Source organism: Alosa sapidissima, chromosome 19 (genome assembly GCF_018492685.1).
Source record: "Alosa sapidissima isolate fAloSap1 chromosome 19, fAloSap1.pri, whole genome shotgun sequence".
Taxonomy (NCBI): Eukaryota; Metazoa; Chordata; class Actinopteri; order Clupeiformes; family Clupeidae; genus Alosa; species Alosa sapidissima.
The window spans coordinates 16,047,726-16,060,481 of NC_055975.1; positions in this window are offsets into that span (position 1 = coordinate 16,047,726).

Genomic DNA, 12,756 nt, shown 5'->3' on the forward strand with positions numbered 1-12,756 from the left:
TATAAAAAGGACTGAGACTCGCTTTCAGCGGTGGTGGGTGGTTCTCCTAACCCTAGGAAATGCTTGCTTTCGTCCCTGACTATTTATTACTGTTTTAAACTCCAGCTTTCAGTAATGTTCGGGGACGTTGACAACGATACCGATTCGACAGAAAAAAAGCACGAGAAGCCCATCCATGCTCAGAGTCTGGTCTGAGAGCACCGGTATGTAATGCCGTGGACAGCTTGGCTGCCGCGAAGAGGTTTTCTCTGTAGCACCGGTGTTGCTCGCCTGAGCTGAACAACTGCGCAGATAAATCTGAGTGCGGTCAAAATGTGGATCCTTTCCAATGGTTCTACAGATAAAACCGGGCTCAAACACTGACCTTTTAAACGTCGCAACAAGATTAATGCGGCAAACTTTCTTCGGCATCCGACGTAAGATAATGTTAACGTTTATCGCTTTGTGTGACCCCACACGTGTAGTTCGGAAATTATGCATGCTTGATGTGTTTGATCCGATGGGTTTTTTTTGTGTGTGGATGATCGACTAATTGTTTCAAAAAGCCCCCCTCCCCCTCCCCAACCTCACAATTTTGAGTGCCAACCATAGACCTACTTCTCCTTTTGTAAATTGACATTCTTGGTCCATGTCTGAATTTCACAGATAATCAAAGTTGCAATATATCAAAACAACATATTTTAGCCTACTGTTCACATGTGTTGACGAGATGAATCAGTTTGTAGGCTACTGGCTTTCTGAGGCTGGTGTTGCTTTAGTTACATGTTTATGCAAATAAACAGAGTTTTGAATGCCACAATTGCAATTTGTTGCCTTGGTCAATGTGCTTTTTAAAATGTAGAGATTTCCAAGTACTTATTTAGGTGTAGGCCTATGATTGACTGAATTCCACTGACGACATGGCCTTGGTGATTACCGAATTCCACAAGAGGGCGCCCCTGTATAAGCCACTACAGAGCTGTATGGTCTTCACAGTAGCCTACAGGTGCTGGTCATACAATTTAGAATATCATGAAAAAGTTAATTTATTTCAGTAATTCTATTCAAAAGTGAAACGTGTATAATGTATACATTCATTCCACACAGGCGTACGGAGCCCCTAAGGGGACATTAGCAAAACAAAATCTCAAGTTTAGTTTCACGTGAGACTTTCATGTGCGCACAACTGTCATGTGAAAAGGTTTTGCGTGCTCACGTGAAGCTAAACTTTAGGTATTTTTTTGCTCATGTCCCCTTAGGGGCTCCATACAGGCGGATATATTTCAAGTGTTTCTTTTATTTTGATTATTTGTTAACTGACAACTAATGAGAACCCCAAATTCAGTATCTCAAAGTTGAATATTGTGAAAAGGTTGAATTTTGAAGACACCTAGTGCCACACTCTAATCAGCTAATTAACTCAAAACACCTGCAAATGTGTCTCAGTGTATAGGCTACACAATCATGGGGAAGACTGCTGACTTGACAGTTTTCCAAAAGATGACCATTGAAACCTTGCACAAGGAGGGCAAGACACAAAAGGTCATTGCTAAAGAGGCTGGCTGTTCAGAGCTCTGTGTCCAAGCACATTAATAAAGAGGCGAAGGGAAGGTAAAGATGTGGTAGAAAAAAAGTGTACAAGCAATAGGGATAACCGTACCCTGGAGAGGATTGTAAAACAAAACTCGTTCAAAAATGTGGGGGTATTGTGAAGAGGGAGATGCGATATGTCAGATCCAATAATGCAGAGGAGCTGAAGGCCACTATCAGAGCAACCTGGGCTGCCACAGACTGATTGACTCCATGCCACGCTGCAGTAATTGGGGCTCCTTTGCCTGAATTACTGGTGGACTGAGGAGAAGCAGGAGGAACGGTTGATGGGCAGAATTTTTATTAGACCCCTCCTCTGCCTTGCAAAAACATAAAATGTATCGTTGTCTCTGCTTATCGTGATCAGTGCACTGTATATTTCACTTAAATAGTACAATCAACTCATTTCTTTAAGTTATGGCATAGGGTTTTCACAAAACACACAAACATTAGTAGTGACCACCTAACATATTTATTACAACTAAATCTGGGTTTAGGAGAGGATTGTAAAACAACTCATTCAAAAATGTGGGTATTGTGAAGAGGGAGATGCGATATGTCAGATCCAATAATGCAGAGGAGCTGAAGGCCACTATCAGAGCAACCTGGGCTCTCCTAACACCTGTGCAGTGCCACAGACTGATTGACTGCATGCCACGCTGCATTGCTGCAGTAATTCAGGCAAAGGAGCCCCAACTTAGTATTAAGTGTTGTAGGCCTACATGCTCGTACTTTTCAGTTGGGCAACATTTCTAAAAAAACTTTTTTGTATTGGTCTTAAGTAATATTCAAATTTTCTGAATTTGGGATTTTCATTAGTTGTCAGTTATCAAAATTAAAATAAACATTTGAAATATATCAGTCTGTCAAGTTTTACTTTTTGAATGGAATTACTGACATAAATCAACTTTTTGATATTCTAAGTATAGAGCACCTGTATATTTGAGTCATGGCTATGGCAAGATCAGTGTAGTTTCTAAGCTTTTAGATACAATAAATACATTTATAAATGTAAATTAATACATTTAATGACTGCATGCCTATCGGCCTGTAGATGGTGATGTTGAGTGAAGGGTTGCTAGTAGAGGATGTGAGGGGTTACAAGGCAGGACTGTCTCACACACATGCGCACAGACCTAGCCACTGCATGCATGCACACACACACACACACAGGCATGCACACACAAGTTGCAAGCGTATGGGATGGAGTAGGAAATGGAGACAAATTGACAAGCATGATTTTTTTTTTTTTCGCAGAGAAGATATAAAGGTCTGAGCGGCGGTCATATTTTGTACAGCATACTTGTACCACAATTTATGATATTTGTCCACTATTCACTGGAGATCTGATGAATGTATGTATGAAACATGGCGTCCACAAACCATGTGACCGCCTCGGAAGCAATCGCATAATGGGATAGCTCCAATTGGCCAAACTCCCTATGTATGGGGGGGGCAGTTACTACGGATTAATGGTTAACCAATAAAGCCCAGGGGCCTCATTTATAAAGCGTTCTTACGCACAGATTTGATCTTAGACCGTGCGTACGCTCAAATCCATGCCAACGCTCAGATTTATAAAAGCCGTCTTTGACGTGGAAAAGTGCTTATCTCCACGTCAGGTTCAAACTTGACGTACGACCATTTCCTTGTGGTAATGCCGGGGTACTGCAAGTAATCTGAGGTCTAAGTGCGATCAAAATTCCAAGACCAACGATCTCATGTCTTTCTTTGCCCTATGCATGATTAATATCAGAAGATTTTTAAAGACGGTTTTGGATGCAGCTTCATGTTTCATGGTTTGGCATAAAACTGCTAATGAGAACTATAGCACTTAAGAAAGTGAAAACGTATAGCTTACTTATTTCATATCTATTAAAAAAAAACACCAAGACCCACGATAGAATGATTGAAACATTCTTACAGGTGATCTAGTATATTTAGTGTTCTCACCAATCTAATATTGACCATAAAATGTCCAATTGCGGAAAAGTACATTCGTGCCAGGGATGTAGTGGGAAAATAAGAGGTGGGTGAACTATGAATTCTGCAATCTCGGTGAGGTGGACTGCGCCATGCGGTATCGGATTTTTAAAAAAGGCATTCGAACATGTTTGATAATGGTGGAGGTTATTATGCAGTATTGGGAATATGCCTATAGGATAGTAGGCCTATTGGATAATAGTTTTGAATGTTAAAAGTGAATAAACTCTTGAGAGGTGGATAAATTCTAACAGGGGCGCCTGCAGGAATTAATGCTATGGTACGCACACCCATCATCCCCCCGAAAAAAGAAAAAAAAAAACGTTTTTTTTTATTTTATATAAAGTATTTTTCCTTTAGATTCGTGCATACATAGCATAACAACATCCACATGCAATAATGCAACAACAACGTCTACAATTACCTATTCATTTGGGCAACTTTATACATCCCTATACAGGCTAAAGCTACCTTTAGTTGTGTTATAGCTACTGTAACGTCTGGCTTTAAACAGCTGTAATGCAGTCGTTCTGACAAGCACACCAATTGCTTAGCCTACCTTCTTCTTGCCCATCTTGAATAGCTCCTCTAGCTTTGTTGCCTCCATCCTTTCTGTTTTCGTTGTTTAAACTTGTGATATCCATGATGAGTATGGAGTTAGTGAATTAGCTCAACATTGTGTGCTGATAACCATATAGAAAGCCGAGTAAAAGAAAACAAGTAGCCTATGCGTGCCTGCGTGCGTATTCTCTCCTGCTCAAACACGTGTGCGCGTTAATTTTGATAAGTGTTCACTAATTTTACTTAATAAAAAATTGTAAATAGCCTGATGGCATGCAACTAATGGGATACTGTGCATAGTTGGAAAGGTATGGTAGGCCAATATGGTGTGAATATACACACACACAAGGTACATTTTCTCTCGTTGTTGAGTGATGGTACGCACAGTGCGTACGGACGTACACCTGCAGGCGCGCCTGAACTCTAATACGAGGTGGGTAGGCCTAAACTCCATTTCTGAAATGTCAGAGATAGATAAACTGCGTTTACTCGCGTTTAGCCTCCACTACATCCTAATTTGCACTCATAGGCCTATTCCCAGCTTCGTAACAGAAAGGTAATATTTGAATGTAGGCCTAAGCTATACAATGAAAGCTATAGATATTTTATATCATATATAGCCTACACAACAAAGACACAGAAGTTATCCTCTGAAAGCAGGGCATCTTCATATTTAGTGTTGCGTCGGAGTTGCGTAAAGAGGTGCAGAGCGCGTAGGTAGGCCTAAAGCAACAATAAAGGACAATGTTTAAGCCATTGGACATTATTGAAAGAAAACGATAGCAAAGATATGCAGAATGAATGAATAATGACCGGTGAACTACTTTTTCAGCAAAACATAGCCTATCCTGAAAGAAACGTTAAGCCTACATGACATATCACGCTTATAATTTAGTCCTCTGTTTTGTAGGCTAAATCAGCATATTACCCTGGGTCATATTGGAAACGTACAGTAGCCTACTGTACCATAACGTACATGATTATGCTGTAGGCCTAGAGGTCTTTCCTTCATAAGCTAGGCCTACCCATTTTTTTCTACAAAGTAGGCCTAAACATACTAAATGTTGATTAGTCACATTACTGCAAGCAAAAGGAATGAAAGCGAGCAGAATACAATGGACATGGAGGACGATCTCTTTCCAGAAAGCTGAACATAAAAAAACATAATTAGTTAAGCTATTCAAACTGACGCATATAGGCCTAGGCTTAACATCAGATGGCATGGGATAGACCTATACAATGTTTTCCATATATAATTCTACATAGGCTACAGCTTTTAGGCCATTGATTTCATTAAAACATATGCTAATGATATTGATGAGGGGGTGTTTACAAGGCGGAGACCTAAAACCATCCGGCTGCGCACAAGTTGACGTTCATTTGTGATTTATAATCGGCACATCTGGAAGGGTGGTGTACGCACGTTTTTTTGTGCGTACGTTCGTTTTCTCTGAATCACACGTACGATCATTTCAGAAATGATCTAAGATCAAATGAAGTATGGTTTCTACGCAACCATTTTATAAATGAGGCCCCAGGAGCGCTTTGTAGACCTGACTCTTGCCAGATGAATTTCGTTCTGCCTAGCTCCGCTCATCCATCTGGAACCGATCCATTGGAATGGTGTTTCAGAAGGCTGGGCCTATAATCAAAAAATGCTTGCATATGATGGAATAAGCCACATGTCCGTCATCTATTGACGTGCTACTTCAACCACTCACATCGAAGCCAACCCGTGACGCTGATAACAGTCTCACAGTCGCTTCTACGCTATGTCACATCTATGAAACTCCCGCCCTGCGTCCTGATTGGCTCAACCATACAATCTCGTGCTGAAATCACTCTCAATGGAAGAGGTCCTAGATGGATGTGAGTGAAGCTAGGCAGAGCTAAGCGGAACGAAATTCATCTGGCGAGAGTCAGGTTACTTTGTAGATGCTCTCAAGCAGAAATTCTACTATTGTTATGCAAGAGTTGCCACTCAAATGAATGAGATTGCCTTCCTCCAAATTTACATTTGAGTAGCCATTTCTTCAAGACATTCATTAAATTGCTGTAGGGACATTAAAGATCTTGTATTGGGTGAAACCAGCAACTGGGCTTGTCCTATCTTGTTTGAACCAACTGAATTGTATGTGTGTGGATAAATAGGCTATTTCAAATTCTGGTTGTCAACTCTGCCTAATTCAATCAAACTTGCACTGCATACCATCTTGTGCAAAGACCTTCACAGCAGACCTTGCATGCCTCGAATAGAATCATAAATGGCTAAAAAGTTGCTCAATCTCCCATACTGTGATATGCTTGTACACTATCAAATTACATTCTCAAAATGCGCCCTAAATACTCTTGGCCATGCTTGTCAGTTGCGGGAGGTTGGTTGAGAATAGAATAATTTGCCTTATTCACCCGGTGGCCAGAACGAGGCTAAAGGGTATACTTGCCATTACACCTCAGTCCAGCAGATGGTGGTAATGCATGCCGTTTGCAAACTTCCAATAAAAAAGCTTGCCGAAAAAGAAGGGTTTGCTGGCCTGTTCTTCTTCAGTGAGTTTTTTTTGGCAGTTTGCAAACAGAGTGCATTACCTCCACCATCTGCTGGACTTAGGTGTAATGGCAAGTGTACCCTGTAGCCTCGTTCTGGCCGCCGGGTGAATAAGGCGAATTGGCACAGAAATACCACTTTGTATGTGGATTTCTTGATTAGCCTTTAAATGTTTTCTCTGTTCTGCTCTTGACTATACCTTTTTTCCATTCGGTTTTTAATGTAACATTAGTACATTCTGGGACAATAGTGAATACACAGGTACACAACAGTATCTGTTCACACATCTTGAAAATGTGGATCAGTTGTTGTCAAATGTTATGTTACCAACACTTGGTAAATATTTTCCCTGCACAACATAGTAGGGTTAGATAGCAATGCTTCAATTAGCCAAGAAATAGTCTAATGCCTCATTGGCATAACTCTTCATTCCCTGATCATGTCATACACACAGTATCATTCAGAACTCCCTCACATACCGATGCACACACTTGCCAGGAGGATTTTCTTCGTATTCCCTTTGATCTGCCATCTTACCCCTCCCTCTCCCCCTCTTCAGCACCCGGTTTGTTGCCCCTTTACTGCCTTTAATGAGGCTCCAGCGTTGGGGGCTGCACAGCCATCACCTGCAGTTTAATCCAGGTAACGCGACAAGGGACATTTACTGTCCCTAAAAATTAGATATCTCTTAGAACACCTACCCCCCCCCCCCCCCCCCCCCACACACACACACACACACACATACACACAGCAGTTTCTTGCTGTTAGTGTGGCTTTGATTAGGAGATTGAACGACAGAAGAACTGCACAACCTTCCTCACACAACACACACATATACTGCAGTTGGGAGCAGAGAGGCATTATCATCGCTTAACCACACATACGGTAACGTGGGCATACGCAGCTGTCAGGTGTAACTAACCCTGTCTGACCTCCTTCAAGTCACTGTTGCCAACAACTGCATGAGTAGGTGTCTACAGGACCGTCTTGTAATTTACAGTGCCATGTCGTATTCAGCTACTGATTGCTATGACAGCTGTGCTCAGTGATCTGGCGTGTATAAAAAGAAACGCCCACATCACAGACACCCGTGGTGTTGAAATATTCCAGATACGCCAAAGATGCTGGAGAACGAATTTTCTCCCATAGAATCTAATGCAATACAATGCAAAAATTCCTACAACCACACACATGCAAAAGGCCACAGAGGAGATTCATCATCATATTTGTATAAATGGGGACTGGTCATACGCAGTGTAATGTTTATCGTTGGGGTATGAACTCTGGGCAGCTTTACTTGATGATTGTCCATGCAGACACAGTATACAGCTGCTGTACAGTCTTGTCTACAGTCACCCTAGGAGTCTATTAGACAATAGAAGAGGAGAAATGGCTAATTTATGACCAATTTCACATGATTGTTGCCTTAAATCTAGTGTTGATTTTTAGAGGTTAATCTGGCAGAAACAGCACTTGGTCACCTGGTCTATTAAAAGCATCTTATTTGACTGAGTTTTGTAGCTCCGTATGAACAAAAGAATATGGTAGAGCATATGGTGTTTGAATATGGTGTTTGCCGATACTTGTACTACCAGAGATCTTCAAGATTAGATATAGATTCAACTTTATTGTCATTGTGCAGAGTACAAGTACAAAGACAAAGAAATGCAGTTTGCGTCTAACCAGAAGTGCACCAAAGCAGAAAAGTGCAACGTGATATACAAAGTATAGATAGGATAAGAAATATATTGTGGCGATGGTCTGTGAATTAACAAGTCTGATAAAGACCTGAGACTTGAAACAACTTATGGTGTAAACTAATAAACAGGAAAAAAGGGGAGCTAGAGTGCGGATATTCCTTGTGATTTTTTACAGAAATACAGATGTACTCATGTCTGTTGTCCATTTGCATGGGCATATGAGTTAGTTAATCTGTATGAAATGGTCTGCTCGTAATAAACTTAAATTGGATTAAACTCCTATGGAATCCAGAAGTACAGCGTCTTTCTAAACAAAAATGTTTTAAAAAAGTATTGTTAGATTGGACTCTTGGTATGAATGGTTGGTTTTAAATTCAAATTTGAACATTGCAAGCAACATATTAATACACCAGCACATTGGCACAAACAGAACACTGAAAAATGGCTGAGATTTCTATCTGAACTAAGAGTGATATTTTCAATAATACTCAGCATAGAACTGGGTTACTACAATACAGCCAAGCTATTATTAAAACGCACTAAAATTTAGCATGTACTTCCTACTCACTACCTCTCATGATTACTTCATGACATCTTCTGGTCACTTAAACTCCTGCACCATCATCCTCTAATTATCCTTATGCAATGGTAGTATTTATTGTTTGCTTAAGTCTCCTGTTTTGCACTGAAGCTTTAATGTCCTCATTGGCTCTGGTTGGCTCTACCATACAATCTGGTGCCGAAATCACTCTCAACGGAACCGATCCCAGATGGATGTGAGTGGAGCTAGGCGGAGCTAGGCGGAAACTCCCCAAATAAAATGTCATGAAAGTCTTATATGCTAAAGTGACATCCACAGTGACCCAAGGGATGATTCCTGATCTGTTGTGAAGATGTCTTGTGTGTGCCAAACAAATGGAACTTTTACTCAACGACCAGCATTACAGCATATATCACATTTTTCATATACATACACATAGGCACACAACTATACTATCTCTCTGTTTCTTTCTTCCTCTCCTTTGCTCTATACCTCTCAAAAAATTCCTGATAAATTAATCAAATCTCCTCTGAGATTACATCGCCTTTCTTTGTAGCCCTCCTCAGGGCATGAAACCACACAGAGGCATCAGGGGGATTTCACAATTTCACCAAAAGTTTGAAAGTTTACATGAACTTTTGTAAACCTTATGAAGTTCATCAGCAGATGTACCTGTAAGCGCACGCCTGCATAGCCTGCTCATGTGTGTCTGTGAATAAACACATATGTCCTTGTTTAGAGGAGCGTGCCAGTGGTTTGCCACCATTGCTCCATGTTTGATCCACCATCTAATTAATTCCTTAACTACTTGTTTTCATTGCTGTGTTCAGGGGATGTGCGTGCGTGTGTGTGTGTGTGAGAGAGAGAGTGTGTGTGCGCATCAGGGGGAGAGTTGTCTTTGAAGTAGTGTGGGGGAGTCTCTGGAGGCTTCCCGGCCTCAGGCTGGACTGAACGAGGAACGGGGAGGAGGAGGTGGTTGGAGGGAGGTTGGGGGGGTAAATGGCGCTTTAAAAGCAAAACAGACTGTGCTCATCTGATATAAAGTTCTACTGGTCCTGCCCAATTTCACTCTTGCTACTTGTAGCAGTTTCTATAGCAATGGATGTATATCTATGTATAATTACACACACACATACACAAAATTCTGTGGTGTGAGGTAACTTTGATAAATAGTTTGGAATGGTAATCATAATGTTGCATTCATGCATTCATTTTCACTATTGCATTAATGCATTCACTATTCACTATTTTCAGACAGGTAATCTGATTTATCCTTACAAAGGCAAAGTTAGACTAGGCAAAGCCAAACAGGCTGGAGCAGTTGTTCTCAGACATGATGCCATTGAAAATTCGAACATGAACACCTTGAGCCTTTTGAGTAACAGCAATGTCTGAAATCTATTTTCCTGTTTGTAGAAACACAACTTAGAATGAGAATGTAAAACATGTATTCTAACATTTATGATAAATAAATTTTAGGCCTGAATGCCTCATATTTACATATACCATGTTGTTAGTCGCTTTGGTTAAAAAGCGTCAGCCAAATGTAATGTAATGTAATATTTTGTGATTTGACACTATTCTTTTTGTATTGCCCACAGTCGTGCTGTTGGGTCCAAGAAGGCCTACTACCCACGAGCATCAAGGCAAAAATACACATGCATGTAAAAAGTTAACATTGTCACCAGGGACAAGGAGAGTCCTTTTAGTCAAGACCCTCCACTCTGCGGCCATATTGCAACGCATTTCGGCACTTATCGGGCATCTATTTCGGCAGAAATGCACGTGCGCAAGGCTTCACAACACCAACCTTGCTCCAGTGGCAAAATCACGATTGGCACAATGTCCTCACAACACACCACATGACTGGCACAATGTCCTCACAACACACCACATAATTGGCTCAATGTTCACATGTCGACGTTTTGCTGCGGAAGGGATGGGATATGTAAAGACAACTGCCATATTGGTGTTACAAACTAACCCCATGCATTCTATGGAGGATTTTTTGAGTGCTGTGTCTCCTCTTTAGAAAGTCTCTGGACAAGGTTGGTTTAGATTCCTCTCTGATGATAAGCTCTACCTTGTGAAAAGCACACAAGGGTCGTACTTCCCATACAATATTTTCAAAACAGTGAATGTCAGTAAATACTGTATCCAGTCACAATTATGTCAAGTCGTTTTATTTGTATAGCACATTTAAACAAACAGTTGACCCATAAGTGCTTTACAGGTAGAGCAGGGAAGGCAGTTCAATATGCCTTGAAAATACATAGACATGTGCAACACTCCATGAATAAAGTTAGGCAATATACCAGTGTTAAATGAAATAAAGTTTAATAAAATAAAATAGCATAAAACATAATTTAAAAAACATTTAAAAAGGAAAAACAAAGCAAAAAAAAGATAAATACACAAAGATGAGATATATATATTAATAAACATAAATAACATAAATAAATATATATAAAAGATTTAAAACAAAAGGGCATAAAAATAATTATATCTTATAAGGAATAAATAAGGAATATGTATCATTCTCTTACAATGTTACTGCTACATTGCAAATATCTGTACATATTTATACATTGCTCATACTACATAGCCATATTTTTCCTGCTCTTATAAGGTAACTTCTAATACACTGCACATATTTATATTTAATTTATATTACCCCTGTAAACCAACTGTACTACTGTCTACACTGCACTATATGTCTTGTCCTGTCTATGCACCTGTGCTTTGTATATCACATGGTAGGCTACTTTTCTGCTTTTTTGCAGACGCAAATCGCATTTTGTTGTCTTTGTATTTGTACTCTGCACAATGACAATAAAGTTGAATCTAATCTCATCTAATGTAATCATTGAAATCCTTTACAGCTGACAAGTCATTTAATTAAGTGCTTAGTTTGAAGACTCTGTGACTACTACAGAACCAGCTCTATATTTTGAGCAGGTTAATAAAGTCTGGACCTCATCACCTGATAACTGAAAAGTACAGTTTCAGCAGAGGACATAGACTTCTTGTATCCCCCAACTAACCAAAATGAAGCTATTTGCTAATTGCAGGAGGCGCTATATTTTTTGTTTTCAAATAAGAGAATAGAGCATGTGTATTTGTGTCTCAAGAAACATTTGGAATTGCCAACTGTTTTCTTGCCAATATAGGCCTACTATTATTTTTTTTTACACCCGGCTGATTGCACCTTTAACATCTAATAAACTATGATCCATAAGGAAATGGACTGGCTGGGAACTTTTACTGCAAATATGAAGTTACCATCACTGCATTATAAAGAAATCTGACTCTGGGGACCAAAGTATGCTAAGTTATCGCTCTAGAGTTAAGTGCTCAAACAGGCCATCTTTGTAGCCATATGAGCATGCAACTGCAAAAAAATATGACAGTTCAATGTATGGAGTTGTTACAAAGATATGCTTCAACCCTCTCTGGTTGTTACTTGTGCTATTTAGCTAACTTGATATGTACAATGAAATACCTTTCTGGCACAGTTGCTATTGACTGTTATTCAAACAAATTGTATGTCAGGGTTTCTCATTTGGTAAGTAGCGTATTCCTTGTACTTAGATGATGATGACCTTACACAGGCACCCTGGATCCTGAACATTAATTTCAAATAATGACAAAATTAAGACAAAACAAATTAAGTTAGGGATTGGGACTAGTTGAGACTGTGCCTGTTGAGGTGCCTACGACCATGGCAGCCTTGACAGGGACAACAAGGAGGCAGACATTGTGCAGACTTTGCCCATCAACAGCCCCCTCATCCCCGGACAATTGCCTGTTAAGGTGTCCATGACCACGGCGACCTTGATAATAGTGAATAGAGAATT